Raw genomic sequence first — 20,761 nt, 5'->3', positions numbered from 1 at the left:
ATAAGTTTTAAAAGCGACACACAATAGCTCAAGTATTCATTAAATAGGGACACGAATCAATCTATTTGTTATCATATGCGGATTCAGTACGCGTATTAGCATTACAAGACACTTCCATTTTTTTTTCAAGAACAAGTTCGGCGCAGGACAGAGTTTGTTCCAAGCAAACACAGTTTTTGAGTACAAATGCTATATGGAGCGTAAATACCGTCATGATTCGGTCAAACTCGTCATATAGAGTCTTACCTTTGCATAGGAAACACAAAAGCAATGTGAGTACAAAGTTTCGATCAATGTTCGTGACACCTATTCCCATATGCATATGCATAATATATCTGCACTGCCAATTCGAAATAAAATGGGGCGAATGTTGCTACAGAAACGATTGACTTTGTAATAGCCATACATTTACGAATTTTTGTTATCTTTAGGGACAGTAAACGGTTCAGAAGCGCCTAAGTATTATTTTTTCATCAATTAGCTAACAAATAAACTTTTGAGCCTAGGCTCCGTGTTTAAGACCGGACCGTGATCTATAATGGTTTACATTTATCAATTGTGACTTGAATGGTGTTTTGAATTATTTGCCCTCATACCACATATTCCTATATCTATAAAGAAGCTATGCGGGCATCATTTCCATAGCAATACCAAAACGAGGACATAGCTCATTAGAACACTAGTGGCAGGGTGAAGTATTTGTTTTTCTTTTAATGTATCCTTGATTTTTTCAGACATACCTTGGTGTAATTCTGAAAGTCTTAACATAGACTTTAATTTTCCTGCAGCAGATATGGCATACATTGAATTCAGAGCTAAACTCTATATCATATACCCCTCCCCCCTCACACTCTGTGGTTGAATTGTAAGGTTGCACAATATATAGTTAGTTCTGCAGTTTGGCAGTTTGGTAAGCATCAGAGACAATTCTGGGTAAAAGGGATCGGTATATGTAGAGTAAGTGCTACATGAGAAAGGCTTTTTCTTATGGAAGAACAAAACACATCACTAACAATCGTTATTGATGAACTGACATCAAGTTCAAATTCTAATTTTTAAGTAACTATTTTACTTAATTGCACAGGTGTAGTACTTGGTTATGCATGGATAAATGATTACTCACATTAATAAGCACAACTTAAAAGACTGTCAACACTGTGAAGACTCGGTTTTGTGTAGTTTTCTGTTTTTTGTAAAGGTTTTTCTTTTACACAAAATCCCTGTTTTCTATCCAAACTACAAGGCAGAAACTGCCTCGTGTAAAGGGAGTGCCACGTTCTTTGCACGTTCAAAACCCTTGTAACAACTCTTTGAGGAGTCCGTATGTGGTCTGTTGCAATGGAAAATGTCTGTCCCAATCCTATATACCATCATTTTGCAGTGGCAGTCTAAATTTTCCCGATCATCATCCCGACTGGCCTCTATTATGACAAAACCTATTATTTTTATTGTTAACTTGTTCTCGTCCTGAACATGCATGAAGTATTTGCCACCAACCAACAATCAATCGATCAAATTTAAAGACGCATCAATTGTGCCTTCTGGTGCAAGTCTCATAACATCACTGATGATTCGACAAAGGAAAGCAGAATATCAAGAGAACTTGGTTTTAGCATTACCTAGTCACACACCAAATATCTGCGAAACTTATAGTACTTTCCCTCCGACCACTTGCAAGCATAGTAATTGCTCTGAGGTTAAACATTACATACAATGTATTTTCACACAATATCAACTAAAGTCATTATCCGGAAAAAAACTCTTATACAAAGGATTTTGTTTACTTTTATAAAAAGTCAAAATTTTATTAACAAAAATACAACTTTTTTTTATAGAAAATACACGAAAGAACTACTATATATATTCAAATCACTCAAAAATAAATGAACTTCTCTTACAAAATCTACATAATCACATCGAAACTATCAAATTGATTTTGAAGGAAAAAAATACATGCTGGAGTTGATTGACGGATAGGAAATTTCCGTAATTAAAAAAAGGTACAAATGATGTTTTTATTTTTCAGTTTTTGACCAATTTGTTTTGAATTTGCCCAACAAATGTTGCATGCAGTATCGCAATAATATGCTTTGTCCTCTCAAATGTCAAATACTGTTTTTGAGTTATACGTTTTCTTGTTTTCAAAGAAAAACGCGTTAAATTTAAAAAAAATAAAAAATCTAAAAAACAGCCAACTTTAACCGTTGGTTTTCCCGTTTGAATGGTTTTACACTAGTAATTTTGGGGCCCTTAATAGCTTGTTGTTCGGTGTGAGCCAAGGCTCCGTGTTGAAGGCCGTACTTTAACCTATAATGGTTTAATTTTTAAATTGTTATTTGGATGGAGAGTTGTCTCATTGGCACTCACACCACATCTTCCTATATCTATTAAGTTTGAAAGTTTTACTTGGAGATGGTATTATATTTATGTCCTTATCATTCCGATGATCCTTGATGATATGTGCATAGAAAATATTTACAAAAATAAAGGAAAATTTAACCAAAAAATATATTTTTGGAATTTAAGGTAACTACTCAAAACCGTACATTGAGGGGTACCCCATTAAATAGATAAAGTACAAAAATGTGACCATAAAAACTTTTTACGACCCGACTGAAATTCAAGTAAAGATAATATTCTATCTTTTAAAACAATTTGCAGCCGTGTGTTTTTCCGGACCATTAAAGTCGTTAACTAAGCGTCTTTTTCGATGTCAGTTGCAGTACTAGATGGGATCCGTCACAATATGAGCAGTTTAACGAATCAGGTTGACAAGTTATTCCCTCGTGTCCTTCTCCAGGACACTTAAGACATTTCTTTTTACCATGACATTGTTTGGTCCCATGACCAAACTTTTAATATTTAAAACAACTAATTGGGAGAGGGATGTAAATGTCAACCTTGATGCCAAAGCATCCCAATTTAAAAAAACGAAAGAGGAGTTGGAGTTTTGAATGTTGAAAGATAAGTATTTTTTTTAATAACTTGGTCATTCTTTTTAATTTGAAATCTTACTACATCAGTTACACCTTGATTTAAAAGTTCTTCACAAATTTCTATCAGACAGATATTGACTCCTGACTCGAATGATTCCTTTGCTACTGTTTGAGCTAGCATGTGCTAAAGCCGAAACAGCAAAGTCAGTTCGTCGCTGGCTTTTAAAGTGTAGTAAATTACAAATTTTTCAAGAAAAAAATATCTCACAAAGCCATTCTACAACGATTTTCAAGTTTTCGTACAACTTTTTGGCAGCAAACTTTACAAACAACTGACATTGGCAATTTTGTAATATGTCTTATTTCACATATTTTGATTGGTCTAACTGTATGCTCTGTTGTAATACCAAAGATTTCCTCCCGCCCAGACCATTGGTGGCAAAAAGTATTTTTAGCCAAAAAAGTCACATACGACATTTTAGAAGCCCAGCGACGATTTATTGTTTTCATTTTCATCAAATTTGCTGATTGACTTTTGTTGTTACATTCAACCAGCAAATTTACTGATCTCATTTTAAAAACATGTTTAACCGTTCCAGCAATCCTCTGGAAATTTTTTTTTAATCACAAAAGGGAAAATATTAGTTATAGGTTTGTCAACAGTGCCTGTTAAGACGATAAATCGGGGCCAACTGTCATCTTCCTGACAGGGCTCAGTGTCATCACGTTTTCTTTTTTCATTTATTTAAGCTGATTTTAGGTTTTAGTTGTGTAGTGCGTAATCAGGGGAAAACAATTTAACATTCTTTTCATCCACCCACATCGGAGGGCCTACAAGGGCGATGATGTGTTTCCGCGGTTATCCGGGATCAAGGGCTGATATTGTAAAATTAGCACCCAAGATGCACTGCGAAAGTACCAAATGCTCCAAGAATGATATACTCAAACAGAGCGTATCCATTAAGCAAATAGAAAGCGTACTACTTGATTGACCCATGAGCCACCGCCTTTCTCAGTTAATCTCGTTTAAAAAAGCTAATATTAAATATTGATTACAACATGGTTATAAGGAAAGCTAAATTGAAGGATAGACTAAAATGCTCGACATGACCAGCCGTTGATCAGACTGGGCCAATCTGACCTCTCGTCTAGATAATATCGAAGCCAAAGCAGAGTATTGAGCCTGAAGCTTCTCCCATTCACAAGGAGTCTGGTAACAGTCTCTCATCCACCAGGATTGCGTCAACCACCGACTCAGGAAGCAACCCGCGACCAACAAGTTGGAGAGTCTATTTCATTCAAAACATCGGGCAACTCGGACGATGTTCTGTTCACTTTAGTCTGGTCTATATCCTTCAACCTGTTCAGCATCGTTAACCCTACCAGTAGACAAAGCTCCAGCTGTCATAGCTCTTGGGGTCACTGAGATACGCAAGCCCCCCCCCCCACCCCCCCAACCACGACAAGGTAAGTTATCCACCGAGGGATTTTCTGACAATGAAAAGCTCATTAAAGGTAAACTGATTATGTAAGGGGACATAATTTAACTTAATGCATACATGAGAAATAGACAAACAGTCAACTTAGAGATATATTCTAGTACATGTACAGTAATACAGATTTAAGTTTAATAGCTAACTGCCATCTAAAGAGTCTTGTTGTGTTTCCTTCATAATCTGGAAATGCTTAAAGTAATGTAAGACATGCTGTAAAATGTAGAATGGACTTTAATTTCATATTTCATAATTTAGAACTTAAACTCTTTCAATCAGTCAGATTAACTATAAATAGAGTTGGTAATTCAATAATTCCTCCTGATTCACCATGTTTGACTTCTGTGTTGATTTGAAACATGTTGATTTGAAACATCATATATTTAGGTTCACTCTTATAGTAAAAATTGATAAGATGAAAATAAGTCAAAATCTGCCAGCTGGGGTAGGGGTGTAATCTTTCACTTTTTTGGGAAAGACATAAGTGTAGATTAGTTTTCTTTATTGTAATATGTTTCATAGTAAGAAGTCTATGCATCATGAATGATTTCAAGTTTTTAATGTCTAGGTTACGGTGGCACGGTAGTATTTTCATACCAGAATTTAGGTTACTCTTTTGTATATCGTACCTAAATCAAAGTATCTGAACAGTTTGATTGGACAAAAAGTACAGTATCAACTGAACATACTTTCCCAACTGAGAGATGACTCAGGTGTGGAAACATATGAAATAATTTTACAAACAGATGAAAATGAATTTTTGAGAATGTTTTGAAACTGTGTATTCACTGCATGATAAAAGTACTAAAAGCACTAGTGGACTTCACTACAAACTGCCAAGAGTCTGAATTGACCAGTTTTTGTGCTCGACCAGTAAAATCGAGCACACATTTTACTCGACTAGTCTCCACATTGTCTCATCTGTTCTTAACTGTACTTAAGTGTATCCGACTAAGTATCAACTTTATTTAATTCGTCTGATTCAGTACTTAATGATCTATGTGTAGTCTGAATTGTTTTTTACCAAGGCTCGACCTGTCTTAACTAGTCTCGACCTGTCTCGACTAGTCTTGACCTTCAAATTTAGTTTTGACTGGTGTAAATCAGCCCATCTAACTGAATTAAATATTGATCTTACAAAATTCAAGCATTTTAGGTAGTTTGATTTATTGCTGTGAAATGAAAGAATTTAATTTTACAATAGGTAAAAATAACAATTATTATATAAATTCAGTTAGGCATCTTTAATTTTTTTTATAACTTTTTCAAATCAAATTGGATATTGATCAAACTATGCAGCTATCTTAGATATATATTAAGGTAACTGAATTCCAGGTAATTTTGATTTTTGTTGTATTGCTGTCGAATTTAAGAATTAAATTTATCTAGATAAAAAAAGCTTGAATTTGCAGTTCGAACAAAATAAGTATACTTTAATATTTTTAATAACTTTTTCAAATCAACTTAGATTTTCATCAAACTATACAGCTATCTTAGTTATGTATAGATTTCATTGAATCATAGGTCATTATGTAGTTTGGTGTATTAAGGTCAAATTTCAGAATTAAATTAATTTAAGTGAAAAAAGCCAAGTTTTGCAAATTAAGATAGTACACTTTAGATTTCTTCATAACTTTTTCAAATCAACTTAGATTTTCCTTAAACTATACAACTATCTCAGTTATATATTGATCTTCCTGAATTACAAGTCAGTAAGTAATTTGTAGTATTTTGGTAATTTAGTTTATTGGTGTCAAAAACAAGTGTTTGAAAAACGTCAATTTTCAGAATAAATCGATAATACTAATATTTCTTTTTTACATTTTTCAAGCTAATTCATTGCTAATGGATTTTAGAACATGTCTGTATCTGAAATTTAACCTAAATTGTTGTATATATCTGAAATATTGAGAAAAAAAGGAAGAAAAAAAATGATAACAGAATTTGATCTTTGACCTTAATTTATGCAAAACTGTTATCACATTTCTTTTTGACGACATCGATATTTCAAATGTACTAATTTTTCCGAATCCAATGATATATAATATAGCCATATAGTATGTTTGACGATTAAATCTAAAAAATATTGTGTCTGGTCACCGTACTAATTATATCAGTACACATGAGTTTTACAGGTAAAAAGAGGCCCTACTTTTCTTAAACTCGTGTATTACTTATCTAGTGAATTCAAAAAGCCTTGTGATTTAGATTCAACAGGATGTTGCAACTTTAAATAAATGTTATTTAGAATTTAAAACTCTCTGGTAGATGTGATATTTTAAATAGAATTGCCCCAAGCAGAAGGTATTGATTAATAAATCACCACAAATCAGACAAAACTGTTTCAATATATTTTTTAATGTTTCATCCCTTTTTTATATGTTTATTTAATATATATCAAAAAGTAATAAAACATATATAACTACTTTAAATATACTTTTTCCAAAATTATGAGGAAAGATATATTTCTAATATTGTAGCTTTTTAACCAAGACTAATTAAATTCTTAAATTTGAGAGAAATATACCAAACTAAATGACAAACTATGATTCAGTAAGATCAATATATTGCAAAGATAGATGTAGAGTTTGATGAAAATTTAAGTTGATTTGAAAAACTTCTGAAAAAAATTAAAGTGTACTGTCTCTATTTTGTGCAAACTGCAAATCCTAGCTTTTTTTAACATGATTAAATTAATTAGTAAATTTGACAGCAATAAGACAAAAAACAAATGATCTGGGATTCAGTAAGCTTAATATATATCTAAGAAAGCTGCATAGTTTCATGAAAATCCAAGTTGATTTGGAAAAGATATTTAAAGAATTAAAGTGTAGTATCTCTATTTTGTTCGAACTGCAAATTCTAGCTTTTTTACCTAAATTAATTAAATTCTTGAATTTGACAGCAATACAACAAAACACAAAATGATTGGAGATTCAGTAAGCTTGATATATATATATATTATTGCACCATAAGCGATATGAATTACTGAACATTATGCCTAAGAAGAAGAATGGAAAATGCGGCATTAAACATAAGTTATTTCAAAAGTGTTGTCAGATCACCTCTATGCAATATATAAATATCTTAAATTCAATTTTACATTATAAATTTTAGATTTTAAATCATACATGTATATATGTATTTTATGTGTAGATAAAGAACTTTTGTCAGTGTAGATAGTGTAGATCTACTGTAATATTGGTGGAGGATATTCAGTTTAGCATTTATTATATACCGTACTCCGGGTTCCAGGAGGTGTGCCTTAATTGGCAGAAGATATACAGATAGATAGATAAATATAGCTGCATAGTTTGATGAAAATCCAAGTTGATTTGAAAAAGTTATAAACAAAAATATAGTGTACTATCTCTATTTTGTCCGAATTGCAAATTCTAGCATTTTTTACCAAGATTGCTTTAATTTTTAACAAAATGACATGGGATTCAGTAAGCTTAATATATATCTAAGATAGCTGCATAGTTTGGTGAAAATCCAATTTGATTTGAAAAAGTTAAAATTAAAGATGCCTATCTGAATTTGTGTAATAATTTTTTATTAAATTATTTTTTTTCATTTCACAGCAATAAATCAAACTACCTAGTAACTTTGAATTTTGGAAGATCAATATTTAATTTAGTTAGTTGGGCTGATTTACACCAGTCAATACTAAATTTGAAGGTCAAGACTAGTCAAGACAGGTCAAGACTGGTTGAGACCGCATCGAGACTAGTCAAGACAGGTCGAGACAGGACGAGCGTTGGTCAAGATCATTTCAGACTACACAAATATCATCAACTACTGAATCAGACTATTAAGTAAAGTCGAGACCTAGTCGGATACACTTAAGTACAGTTAAGTACAGTCGAGACCATGTCGAGACTAGTCGAATAAAATGTGTCCTCGATTTTACTGATCGATCACAACAACTGGTCAATTCAGACTCTGAGCAGTTTGTAGTGCTCAGATTTGAAAAAATATAAAAAAAAGTAAACGGTCATGATACACATTCATATTCATTTCTGAATAGTATCTTGAAAGTACTTTAGTTAACTGTAAATGTAGAAATTTTTGCAGTGTTAAAAGTGGTGAAAATTCTAAAAGGCTATCATTATCCTTTATGGGCAAGGACATACTACCTTGCCACCTTAACTTTGAAACGTTTCCCTCAGTTTAAGTTTGTAACTCGGATATGCTTTTTTTCTCTATCGATTTATTGATGTCGAACAGCGGTATACTACTGTTGCCTTTATTTATCGAATATTCTTCTGATTGGACAGTACAATCGGATGGTATTGTTGTGTAATCAAATAGTCTAAAAAGGTATATAAATGACTCTTCGTGACATAAGTTATAGGAAGCTTGATAATAAGATATGTCTTCATAAGATAGTAATATGAGATCATTGTAATAAGACAGCTACATAATATGATAATTAAGTGAGGTGACAAAATTATTTGAAAAAGTTTTTACCTGCCATGTTAAGATGTCCTTATAGTTTAAGATGTATCTATGAAATACCAAAATAGTTTGAAAAGGTATATCAAAACATTATAATAGAAATCAATTTATCTAAGTGATATAGCAAATTTTACGGAGTAGTTTAGCCAAATGACAAAATAGTGCATACAATTAGCTTCATGTTATATCTCTTCTCTTAATGATATGACTATCGTTGTCATAAGGCAGTTGTACATATGGGGTTCAATAGACTACATTTGTTAAAATATGTGACATCACTAAACACACGTGCATAACGAACGTGTTAGTGTTTAAAACATCGTATGCTGGAACAAAAGGAACATTGCCCTTTCTAAAAAATGAATTTACTACAAAAGGGAATGACATATCTTCCCTTTTGTAGTAAATTTTACTATGCAATTTGATTTGAATATTTTCACATGTTCAGAAAGTGTATCTTATGCATACTTTCTTTTTTGGTACATAATAACGAGTAACGACAAATACATTTCAAAACAATGTTTCAAAAGACCATAAATTCAATTATTTAATCTTCATCGGTTTGTGCAGAAGTGTAGTGTAGATAGTAGAAACATCATAACTATCAACAGCATTGAAAAAAACCACACCAAAAGCACGAAATGTATCGAGGACCTCTTAGATTTCTTGACACTCCAAATATATCTGATATAATGTAGCAATATTTTCATAAACTGTAATACAAAAAGAAGTACGATGGGGAAGTTTGACGACAGATTAGTAGTATATCACTTACTAGATGAAGAGATGAAAAAAAATTTCAAAAGGTGTTTTCTGAATTTTAGGTAACAAGTACATCATCGGGACTTTCAAAGTTTGTACATAATTTGATAGTCTGTGCGTCCGTACTGTGGACACATTCTTGTTTATTCTAGGATTGAGTATATCATAAACCCTATAATTAAATTTAGAACTATTTTCAAAAAACAATCAGAAGTATCACATTTACATATATGTAAGTAATGTCTAGAGATTTTTTATCAGATGTTTCACGTTTACACTAATTTTACAGTAGGCAGACAGAGCATTTATGAATTGATAACACTTTTTTCAATCTATAAAGAAGTCTTCAGAAATTTTTTAACCTAACGGTCTTCATCGTGATCAATTTCTCTTCAATACAGGAGATTCTTGTGTATTCATTAAAAGTATTTGTTTTTCAAACTTACCTGTAGTCTGTAGTTAAAACAAGTCCTTAAACAACAATTCATCGACAGGAGATCGGTTTAAAATATGGCCCAGATTATCTATTATAATATTGTACATGTGCATTTACCATGAACTTTATACCTGTGATTATTTAAACAGGACATGGTTACACACATATCAAATATCTGTAAGTTGTTTTAAATATTCTATACTATCTGTTGTATATATGTGAATATTGGTAAATTTAAATACCTGTTTATTTTATATAATTTAATCATCGATTGAAATGTTTGGTATATACTATCTGACGTGTTTTTGCAGGTTTAAATGCTATCGTCATTGTTGTCACTATTGCCGACACAACATGGAGGTTATGATCTGCTATGTTGAAGCCTTAAAATCGATAAGATATGTTCAATTCAGTGTAGTAGCTTGACGTATAATAAGTTAACAATGGTGTCCTTATGCGTATGTTGGTAAGTTCATTTTTTTGTTTCGAAGATAAGTTCATGTCAAAGATTTACAAGGAATACTACACTTGCAGAATGTTTATTGACAGCATGTGCTCCACATTGCAAATAAAATGTAATAAAAAAACAATATTGTTGCTAAATATAAATTCTTGATTTTTACTTCCAGGAAATAGTAACTACTATGAAGATTGTCATAGTTCGGTAGAGACAAATGTTTTGGTTTGGTGCGTTGTCAGGGTTGTAAACAGACTAGACGATGCAGGTATAGAAATAATTAGAAATTCCAATGATTAATAAATAATTCATGGAAGCCATAAATTGTTGGAAATTTACACATGGCCCGGGCCGCGATATTGGTCCTAAGCGTTAGCGAGGGATAAAACTTACGAATATCACGGCCCAGGCCAGGTGTAAATTTCCAACAATATATGGCTTCCATAAATTATTTCGATTCTAATAAGACAAATACGGTCATGAAAAAACTGAAGCGATGGTAGGTATGCTGTGTGTGTGGCTGTTTTTTTTACACCCGGTTCGATAAAGCTCAAACTTTTTTAAATCTGTAACTTGCATGGATTGTTTCGTGAACATCCGATAGAAAAAAAACCAGGTTTAATTCTTTAAAGTCTCAAAACCAACATTTGCCATTTTTAATTTACATGTTGTCTCGTAAGCTACCATCAAATCCACAGTTGACATTTCGTAACTTAGGAGCCGCCATGTTGACTTGATGAAATCAGTAAATATGCAAAATATGCAATAGAATAGAAAATAAACAAAACCTACCTTACAAATCAATTTTAAAACAATATTATACGAATTTTGGTGGTACACGTATCAGAAAACGTTCAACTGTAGCGTTTTTATTTGTATGACGTCATGTTTGAAATGACTGACAGGCGTCAAAAACATTAAAAGACTTTCCTAGAATTTTATTTGAGTATTATTTTGTTGATTTCGTCGAGCTCTTGTGCATAACTTCTTTTTATTATGCATCCGAATAAGAATACAAGTTATTTTGCCTTTTTTTAGCTCCAATTTTTAAACAATAAAATCGGCTAAAGGTTTGCAAATAGGTTCCAATAAATGTGGATTTACGTGGGATTTCAAACTAAACACTGTCAACACACCATTTCATAAAGAAAGAAGCAAACAAATATGGGAATATATGTAACTTACAATCAAATACTCTTTCATCTTGCAATAGTTTTAAAACATTTGACGTTTCTACAACGTACACTTTACACAAGTATTCCCTATTCCAACCTAAAAAGATAAAATAGTTGGTTTTGCTTTGTTTCATAAAAAAGAAAGGCCAACGGAGATACAAGTAATTTATCTTAGGAAGACGTAAATCCTCCTTTTTAAAGAATCACTCTGATTCAAACAACAAATTCTATAAAATTGACTTATGAAGATGTCTAATTTCTAGATTGACAAAATATGTGTCACCTGTGGATGCCGACTGTATTAACAAACTAGTGGCATACCCATCGGAACCAATTGTGTACCTCTTCTTGCTGACTTGCTTTTTTTATTCTTTTGAGGCCGACTTCATACAGGAACTTCTGAGGAATACAAAAATAAAATTAGTAATATCCTTTTAATTTACTTTCCGCTATAGAGATGATCAGGGATGGGCACGATTACTGACAAATTTAATCGATTAATAATCGATTACTCAGATTTTTGTATGAAATCTGCAATTGATTACTTTATCAAAAGTAATTACATTACTTTCGATTACTGTCAATTACATGCTTTAATTTTTTCTTGAAATATTAAAGTACGTTAAACACAATTAAGTTGATCAACGTTTGTGAAGTGCAAAGGAGTAGGTTCAGTAAGACCCCTTTTTGGCCCCAAAATATAGCAGTTTTACAAAATTGTTAAAATGTAAACTTTTATATATTTATTGCACGGTAAAATGCTTCTGCTACACAAATATGTGATGTTTTTGACGATACAATGCACATATATCGGGTACTTGCACCATTCAGTCATGCTAAATTACTGAAATCTTCACAATTCTAGCATTTTAGGTCAATTTTAGACGGTTGTCGTGTAAAACGAAAGTGGCCGCATCCGTGTTCATCCTTTATATTAAAATGTAAGTTGTATTTTATGATAATACATAACATATATAAAGGTTGAGGATGAACACGGATGCGGCCACTTTCATTTTTGACAAAAAACATCTGAAAAGTGACGATGTTTTGCATATTTGATAGATTTTTCATATTTAAGCTTGAATTGAAGCGTTTTTAATGCCTAAATAAGTTAAAATCTTTCACATAAACTACTTGAATCAAATGAAATAGACACTCAAGTGTTTAAAAAATGGTCAAAATCCGTCGTCAGATAAACCTGAAATTTGAGGCCAAAATCGGTCCTTACCGGACCGGACCTGCTCCCTTATAGAACTTTACAAAAACAAAAGCATTCAAAGCATGATTGTTTCCAAATTAGAGTTGACAATTGTAATCTAGATGGAATATCTTACCGAGGATCAGAAGTCTTAAAAAAATCTTAAAATTTTGACTTTCAACATGAATTATAGATGACATGGCATTCAATCACTTATATATGTATACGTTTAAGGATTTTTCTATAATTTGGCTTTCGAAATTAAGTTGGCTTTTTTTGTTTTTATTCATTAAAAGCAGGTATATTTTAACATAATTTACAATCTTGGCAGTTTTCTCTGAAGAGAAAATAAAAAAGTAAAATTAGTGATTAGTTCAGCTAATTTTAAAGATCCAAATTTATATTTATAATGACATGCATCATTTTATCCTTTTGTTGGATATAAACCCTAATTATAGGTTATAAAACTGCTAATGGAGTACAATTTATAATCTGGGTCAAACAAATAAAAATATTTGTCCTCCTTAATTAGACAAACAGTAATTGAAATAAAAACAAAGTATGTGTCAAATGTAGTGATTAGAAGACTTTGATAATCTGATAAGTAAAGACAAGAATTTTGTTAAGATCTTTTTTAATTCCCTTATAAAATTATAACCAGTATATCTTTATAGTGTCAAAGAGGGGTACGTGTATCTTTTTCTGAAAAGAATTTCAATGCATAGGCATAGGTGCATTGTCAAAAATATTGTGTGTACTTTTTTATTTTTTGCATAATTTATATGCATGTATATCATAACTTTATAAGAAATCATCTTTTAATCTGTTCTAAGCTTATTGAAAATTATGCTTTTAGGAATTTAATACAAATAAGCTTACTACTTTAAGGAAGTACAGATCTTAACTTGAGGCACATTTCTTATTTAAATCTATTTTCTTATTCCAAATCGATTTTCTTATTTCAATATAAAAGGTGTTGACCTATTGACAAGCACATACATCCATTTGTTTCAAAAGCTAGATATATAGTAAATTATGGTAGGGGATCTGGTTGATCATAATGCAGCTTGAGACAAGAGATAAAAATATAAAGAAGTTGATAAACTCTTAAGTGCCAATCTTTGTAAGAATCAGGCAATTTAGGGAAAAATCAAAACATGATCAGAAAAAACCCACCGAGCTAATCATGCTATTTAATACTAACCATCGTCCTGAGTTAAAAATAATCGGTCTTTCGTTTGTGTGTGTCTGGTAATATCAAATAACTTGGTTAGAAAATTGGTTAGAATGATAGCAAATTATAGCAAATTACAGAGTTATCTCCCCTTATTCGTTATTTTCTAGTGCATGTCAACCAAATTGTATCTTCTATTACCAGAACAGATAATGGGAATAAATGTTATTTTTGTGCATAACTACATTTTATGAACTGAAATCAATGTCAAATTGGGTGGGTTTTTTTGGTCATGTTTTCACCACTGCCTGATTCTTAGGCAGACTGGCACTTAAGTCATATAAGTACTTGATAGTGATGAATACATACATGTTTTCATTTAAAATAGGTTATATTTCATCAAACTATTTTACTGAAGTAATCGAAATGTAATCGAAAGTAATCGATGATTACATCATGATTTTTGCTGTAATCGATTATATTACGATAACATGTAATCAAAAATGTCTTCGATTACAGATTACTGTCGATTACTTAAAAAAATGTAATCACTTACAATCGATTACGATTACATATTACGATTACCCCATCCCTGATAGAGATGACGTTCTCTCACTACATAATTCAAAATGTGTGGACAATTTGAGCGCATCTTTCCCACCAAACTAGAGATAAAGGATACAACAGATACAGTAAAGTCTGTCTCATATCTTGACTTACATCTCAAAATTGACCATGAGGGTCGGTTGAAAACAAATCTTTACGACAAAAGAGATGATTTCAGCTTCCCAATTGTAAACTTTCCATTTTTATGTAGAACCAATCAAGCAGCGCCTACATACCGAATATATATCTCCAATTGATAAGATATTCCCGGGCTTGTTTCCCTCACATGATTTTCTTCATAGAGGGTTGATGCTCACTAGGAATCTATAAAATCAAGAGTTTTGAAATCATCCCTTCATAAATTTTACGGACGCCATCACGAGTTGGTTGATTATTATTAAATATCCGTTTCACAGATGATATCATATGTTTTTTTTATTTCGTAACTACAATTCCGTTCCCCTTTCACGAATGTCGACTAATTACCGGGTTTGTATTAACACGAGCAACACGACGGATGCCAAATACAGGGGCAAGATCTCCTTACCCTTCCGGTGCACATTCGATCACCTCAATTTTTGGTATGGTTCGTGTTGTTAGTGTTCAGTTTTCCATGATGTGTTGTTTATACTATTATTTGTCTGTATATTTTGTTCTTTTTTGCCATGGCGTTGTTATGTTTATTTTCTATCTATGCATTTGAATGTCGACCCTCTGGTATCTTTCGATCCTCTCTTTTCTAGATATGCACGTACATATACATACATCACTCTAACTGCTTCTGTTATTTCAAACATGCAACCAATTCTGTGAAGTCAAATCCAGTAAAAAATACCTTCTTTATAAATGATTGCACGGAAGTTTGACAGAAAGCGTTCAGCCTCACGATTTAGCAGTGCATTCATTTAGACAAATTGGTGAGGGAAAACATGAACATTCAGACCTTTTTACTCATAATGTTCTTACTAAAACTCTGCATCTTCCAAGAAAACTGAAAATCAGTATCAAAGCTTGATGAGATGGTATAATAGCTATATTTGGTCATGCAATATCCTTTTTGCAAAGTAAACCTCATTGCTATGATTTGGCTATACGTAATGTATTTTTTCTTTGTTCAATATATTGTTGTATAACACACTATGTAGTAAATAGTTTAGTTATGTAGATCACATTCGGAAAAAAGGGGACGGTCTGTCGTAATCTGTGAAATAGTGACAGTAATTTGTATTTGTTTAATATTTTCCTGGTAAACAGCAACGTTTTATCAAGGGTATCACGAGAGGAAATACATGCCCCCGAATATTGCAATAACTAAGATTTATATATTCTATATGCAGGCGCTGATGAAATGATGCTACTTAGAAATACAAAGCGCAAATTTTGGGAGCTGAACGCATCTTTTTTGTTGTTTCCACCAATCCTCGATGTCAATGTCTAGATGTAGGTCAAGATATGAAGCAGTGACAACTGTGTCCGATATATTTTGTATCTCAAACTCGCTCAAACGAGTAGATGTATTCAACATACTGTGGATTCATTATTATTCGTTGGATATCAATTTTCGTGGATTTCGTGGGTACAGTGGAACCACGAAATCAAATGTTCAACGAATATTATCTTTTCAATAGGCTTTGTATACATAGATTGACAAAACCACGAAATTCGATATCAACGAATATGCAAGTTTTCAGCAATCCACGAAAATTGATACCCACGAAAATAAATGAGTACACAGTAGTCACCAAACTGTAATTTATGCAGTGAGAGACCATCACTTAAATAGCGGAAAGTTTTTTTCTTTGTTAGTTGCTGTTGCTTTTTTGTTATTTGATTTTGCCATGTGATTATGGACTTTCCGAATTGATTTTCCTCCAAGTTCAGTATTTTTGTGATTTTACTAATTATCTTCATATGAATTCAGGAACAAGGCACCAAGAAGAGAAACACAAGTTTGTCCCATGGGAATGCCATTTGTTTGTTAAAAAACGTAACAAAATACAGGTTTATTTTCAAAGATAAATATCAAGTCTGCTTATTCTTGAATTATATTGGTTTTTCGTACATGTGATTAGTATCACCGATTCGATACCACTGCTGGTCCTTTCGTAGCTTCCGTAATTCACACTAGCCCAGTGGTCAGAACAGAGATACATGTATTTGCCAAAAACATAGTTTAGTTGAAACTGACTGTTATAAAAATGCTTAAATCATTTACAATTAAAGAATTATCTTTGCAATGCATGTCTGATTCCTTGTTAGACTTTATTTTCTTTTTTGATTAATCAGCGCTCAATGGTGGTATCTACGAAAAGTTTTGCTCCCAAGAACATTGAAAAGACGTCAGTTGTCAACATACGCATTTAGTGACGCTATTGGTACTGTTTATGATGAAATAAACAAAGTGAAATTTAAAAGATGCAAATGTGTTTGTATCTTTTTGATGACACTCTTTGCTCAAATCTTTTATGTCTCAAAACTGTAGGTAAAACTGTTAATAATTTTCATCTATGTCGATTCCGATCACGACGTCAAAGTGACATCACGAATGGACGTTCTGTTATACATCGTCTAAAAAAGTATAAAAACATACCGATCACCGAGGTTAATAAAAAAGGGCAAGTCAATTAAACCTTATTAAAACAAACATAAATGCTCAACTATATCAACAAACGGAACAAATGGTAAGCAATTACCAAAAATAATAGTTCATTAGATAAAAAGTGACAGTATTTTGAAATTGTTAAATTATTTTACCTTTTTTTACCCCAAAAGTGACTCGTACCATACCACATCATCAGTTAATGAGTTTTCAAATCTCAATAATTATTTAAGAACATGACGATGTTACTAAGAACTGTCATTTTCTTATGTAGGAAATAATTGTTGAAACCTGGCTTTCAGGCTAGCTCAAATGGGTATTTCTTGTTTGTATGTAATCTTATATAATTCTATTATATTGACAACAATATGTCAGCAAAGCAAACATATATACTATGTAAATAATTCAGCATTATGATACCGTAGAAGGCAAGAAAATACACATAAGGTACACACAATATTACGCAAATCGAAAAATCTTAACAAAAGTTAACATATTTGGACGCCCGCTTTTAACCATATTTTATATGTGCCTGTCTAAGTCAGGAGCATTTAATTCAATGATTTTTTGTTGATGTGTATTATACTTGGTGTTAGCTCATTATTTTGTACAAAGTAAGGTTGTGAGTTATTTTCGTGGGAATCATATAACATTTGTCGCCTCGTTGCATTTTTATAGCTGATTATCTCGCGTAGGCTTTACTCATTTTGGAGGTCGTAAGGTGAACCATTATTGCTAACTTCAAGTATTGTATCAATATAAACAAAATACCATATAGATATAATGTGATATGAGTGCCAATGGGACAACTTCCATCCAAGTCACAGTTTATGAAATCAAGATTGTTACAGTTTAATCTAAGCAGACTGGTAAATGATTCATTTAACATACTGATAAAGGATAATTATCTGTTATCCGAAATATTTATAAATTATTACATTTTCTGTTTTTGTTATGGGTGTTGTAGTGTACAAATTTTAGGAGTTTATTTATTTCATTTATTGTGTACAAAAATCGTTACTCGTAACAATTTAGCGCCCTCGTGGGAAAATCGTTGACTATCATTCAGACGTTATAAATATTTATATATAGATATAGGAAGATGTGCTGTGAGTACCAATGAGACAACTCTCCATCCAAATAACAATTTAAAAAGTAAACCATTATAGATTAAAGTACGGCCTTCAACACGGAGCCTTTGCTCACACCGAACAACAAGATATAAAGGGCCCCAAAATTACTAGTGTAAAACCATTCAAACGGGAAAACCAACGGTCTAGTCTATATAAACAAAACGAGAAACGAGAAACACGTATATATTACATAAACAAACGACAACTAATGTACATCAGATTCCTGACTTAGGACAGGTGCAAACATTTGCAGCGGGATTAAACGTTTTAATGGATCCAAACCTTCTCCCCTTTTCTGAAACAATAGCATAACATCACAACATAGAAAAACAATTGATAAAATATCAATTGGCAGACTTAACTCAATCAAAAAACGTATGATTACACAATGAACGAATAAATTTGATCTGCGATATCTGAATACAAATGCACAGTAAATTAAATATTAGAGACAAACATTCATGACCAAAAAGCTAACAAACCAATTCAAACATACTGAGAAATATTTAACCAATCAATGTTCACTTTAGAAAAAAAACGTTTTTTTTATAATCTTGAAGTTTATACAAATGTTGTAAGAATAAGTGAAAAATTGAAGATATTACAAATAATCAAAGCTGGTGTACAGACAAGATCCATATAAATAAAAAAAATAACAAAAAAGCATTATAAACAGTATCAATACCCATCTTGTCCACAGTTTTATTGTTTTCTATTTAGCTTAAATTTATATTATATAATAAGATCCATTTTGTTACATCTTGTGATCATTTTTTTTTATTTAGATATACTTTTTTGGTCTTTTGGAAAATGCTGTTTGTGCTGTATTTAGACCCTTCTACAACGAAATTTGTTTTATACTTACGTATGAATATAATTATTTTATGTGGCTGTATCTTACATTAATTTGTAGAATCGTTTACTTTAGATAATTTAGCTGATCTGTAAAAATAACATCTCCAATCCTTATATATCATGTACTGTAGGTACACTGTGTCTAAACCACACCGGCAAAATTTGATCGGACTCGATGGTATCTAACATCCAGCACAATGACGGAACATCAATAGACAGAAGAAAGATAGTTTTCTCCTTATTTTCTTATTTTTTTAATTATATCGAATTACATATATATGCATATACAACTATTTTCTATTGTGATATGCAATATTTTCTACAACCGTTCTATATTAACGAAGAGGTAAGTAAAAATGCATGTCAAAATGACGAATAGAATGAACCTTGCCTCGAAATTGTTTAATTTCTCGATAAAGCGTTCACATTGTACGGAAAGAAAGGTACGGGAAGATAGATACTGACACGGAGATTGCAAAATTAGTCGTTATGAGCATCTCAATACTTGTATTTCGTTGTATGGAACGACAGAAATGGGTCATGTCAAATAAATATTCACCGGTTTGGTCATTTTGGTTTACTACACTATTACCCGGTTTCGTCTATATGTATCACCCATTTTTTTATATTTTTTTAAAACCAACAATTTATGAAAAGCAACGTTAACACGGATCTGAAAATTGTCATTCGAAAGTTTTTAAATATATATTTATTATAAAGTAAACATGGCGGGTTTACATTTATTCACATAGGTAATTATAGTACTACACATTTTTTTAATGAAAGGCGTATCCGTTATTTCACTGATCTTCAAACTAATTTTGAATGGAATTTAAATACTCAATAGCAAACACTGATAACTTATTATTTTTTTAACGTTAACATTATGATATTTCTATATAGGTTTTGAGATACAAATACATCGAAAAATGTGACCCACCTTTTATTTTGCCAAAAAAAACCACTTAAAAAAACGCTTAATAAACAAAATTTAAAACACCCCCAAAAAGTATGCAGAAGTTAAGATTTATATTACTAAGAAGTGTGTAAAGTTTGATGCAATAATGATAAATCGTGTTGAGATATGGCGCGACATGTTAAAAAACACACACTCCTGTTTTACTTACAAAGTTCTGTAACTCAAAAAGATTTTATTTGATTTTTACTAAAAGGTTTACAGATCGTTTGACCATTTCAAGAAATAACTTTGTTAAGGTTCATGAAAAGTAAATAAGCTGTTCACAAGTTACGGTGCGACATGTTTACGCTGGACAGAAGGAATGACGGATAGATAGACGGACGGATGTACAGAATGACTGATAAATGGAGGAACGGACGGATTGAAGGAAGGACAGACGGACGGTCGGATGTATACAATAATACGTCCTGTCAAAATTGTGACGGGCGTGTAAAAACGCAATGAAATGGAAAAAAAACCCTCGTTATTATGGGTCAATAAGTTTTATGAGGATATCG

The sequence above is a fragment of the Mytilus trossulus genome, chromosome 9 (genome assembly GCF_036588685.1).
Source record: "Mytilus trossulus isolate FHL-02 chromosome 9, PNRI_Mtr1.1.1.hap1, whole genome shotgun sequence".
In the NCBI taxonomy this organism is placed as follows: Eukaryota; Metazoa; Mollusca; class Bivalvia; order Mytilida; family Mytilidae; genus Mytilus; species Mytilus trossulus.
Note: the sequence above shows the minus strand (reverse complement) of the source record.